The sequence below is a fragment of the Gobio gobio genome (genome assembly GCF_949357685.1).
Source record: "Gobio gobio genome assembly, chromosome: 20".
Lineage (NCBI taxonomy): Eukaryota > Metazoa > Chordata > Actinopteri > Cypriniformes > Gobionidae > Gobio > Gobio gobio.
In genome coordinates, this window is record NC_137113.1 from 2,256,159 (window position 1) to 2,258,658 (window position 2,500).

The window sequence follows — 2,500 nt, forward strand, 5'->3', positions numbered from 1 at the left end:
CTGCGTGTGTGTGTGTGTGTGTGTGTGTGTGTGTCCAACGGGTGTCTGTGTGTGTGTGTGTGTGTGTGTCCAGTGGGTGTCTGCGTGTGTGTGTGTGTGTGTGTGTGTCCAACGGGTGTCTGTGTGTGTGTGTGTGTGTGTGTGTCCAGCGGGTGTCTGTGTGTGTGTGTGTGTGTGTGTGTGTGTCCAGCGGGTGTCTGTGTGTGTGTGTGTGTCCAGTGTGTGTGTCCAGTGTGTGTGTCCTGTGTGTGTCCTGTGTGTGTCCAGCGGGTGTCTGTGTGTGTGTGTGTGTCCAGTGGGTGTCTGTGTGTGTGTGTGTGTGTGTGTGTGTGTGTGTCCAGCGGGTGTCTGTGTGTGTGTGTCCAGTGGGTGTCTGTGTGTGTGTGTGTGTGTGTGTGTCTGTGTGTGTGTGTGTGTGTGTGTCCAGTGGGTGTCTGTGTGTGTGTGTGTGTGTGTGTGTCCAGCGGGTGTCTGTGTGTGTGTGTGTGTGTGTGTGTGTGTGTGTGTGTGTGTGTGTCCAGCGGGTGTCTGTGTGTGTGTGTGTGTGTGTGTGTGTGTGTGTCCAGTGGGTGTCTGTGTGTGTGTGTGTGTGTGTGTGTGTGTGTGTGTGTCTGTGTGTGTGTGTGTGTGTCCAGTGGGTGTCTGTGTGTGTGTGTGTGTGTGTGTGTCCAGCGGGTGTCTGTGTGTGTGTGTGTGTGTGTCCAGTGGGTGTCTGCGTGTGTGTGTGTGTGTGTGTGTGTGTCCAACGGGTGTCTGTGTGTGTGTGTGTCCAGCGGGTGTCTGTGTGTGTGTGTGTGTGTGTCCAGCGGGTGTCTGTGTGTGTGTGTGTGTGTGTGTGTGTCCAGTGTGTGTGTCCAGTGTGTGTGTCCTGTGTGTGTCCTGTGTGTGTCCTGTGTGTGTCCAGCGGGTGTCTGTGTGTGTGTGTGTGTGTCCAGTGGGTGTCTGTGTGTGTGTGTGTGTGTCCAGTGGGTGTCTGTGTGTGTGTGTGTGTGTCCAGTGGGTGTCTGTGTCTGTGTGTGTGTGTCCAGTGGGTGTCTGTGTGTGTGTGTGTGTGTGTCCAGTGGGTGTCTGTGTGTGTGTGTGTGTGTCCAGCGGGTGTCTGTGTGTGTGTGTGTGTGTGTGTGCGTGTGTGTCCAGCGGGTGTCTGTGTGTGTGTGTCCAGTGGGTGTGTGTGTGTGTGTGTGTGTCCAGCGGGTGTCTGTGTGTGTGTGTGTGTCCAGCGGGTGTCTGTGTCTGTGTGTGTGTGTGTGTGTCCAGTGGGTGTCTGTGTCTGTGTGTGTGTGTGTGTGTGTGTGTGTCCAGTGGGTGTCTGTGTGTGTGTGTGTGTGTGTGTCCAGCGGGTGTCTGTGTGTGTGTGTGTGTGTGTGTGTGTGTCCAGTGGGTGTCTGTGTGTGTGTGTGTGTGTGTGTGTGTGTGTGTGTGTCCAGCGGGTGTCTGTGTGTGTGTGTGTGTGTGTGTCCAGCGGGTGTCTGTGTGTGTGTGTGTGTGTGTGTGTGTGTGTGTGTCCAGCGGGTGTCTGTGTGTGTGTGTGTGTGTGTGTGTGTGTGTGTCCAGTGGGTGTGTGTGTGTGTGTCTGTGTGTGTGTGTGTGTGTCCAGTGGGTGTCTGTGTGTGTGTGTGTGTGTGTGTGTGTGTGTGTGTGTGTCCAGCGGGTGTCTGTGTGTGTGTGTGTGTGTGTGTGTGTGTGTGTCCAGCGGGTGTCTGTGTGTGTGTGTGTGTGTGTGTGTCCAGTGGGTGTCTGTGTGTGTGTGTGTGTGTGTGTGAGTGTGTGTGTGTGTGTGTGTGTGTGTGTCCAGCGGGTGTCTGTGTGTGTGTGTGTGTGTGTGTGTGTGTGTGTGTGTCCAGCGGGTGTCTGTGTGTGTGTGTGTGTGTGTGTGTGTGTGTGTGTCCAGTGGGTGTCTGTGTGTGTGTGTGTGTGTGTCCAGCGGGTGTCTGTGTGTGTGTGTGTGTGTGTGTGTGTGTGTGTCCAGCGGGTGTCTGTGTGTGTGTGTGTGTGTGTCCAGCGGGTGTCTGTGTCTGTGTGTGTGTGTGTGTGTGTGTGTCCAGTGGGTGTCTGTGTCTGTGTGTGTGTGTGTGTGTGTGTGTCCAGTGGGTGTCTGTGTGTGTGTGTGTGTGTGTGTGTGTGTGTGTGTCCAGCGGGTGTCTGTGTGTGTGTGTGTGTGTGTCCAGTGGGTGTCTGTGTGTGTGTGTGTGTGTGTCCAGCGGGTGTCTGTGTCTGTGTGTGTGTGTGTGTGTGTGTGTGTGTGTGTGTCCAGTGGGTGTCTGTGTGTGTGTGTGTGTGTGTGTGTGTGTGTGTCCAGCGGGTGTCTGTGTGTGTGTGTGTGTGTGTCCAGTGGGTGTCTGTGTGTGTGTGTGTGTGTGTCCAGCGGGTGTCTGTGTCTGTGTCTGTGTCTGTGTGTGTGTGTGTGTGTGTGTGTGTGTGTCCAGCGGGTGTCTGTGTCTGTCTGTGTGTGTGTGTGTGTGTGTGTGTGTGTGTGTGTCCAGTGGGTGTCTGTGTGTGT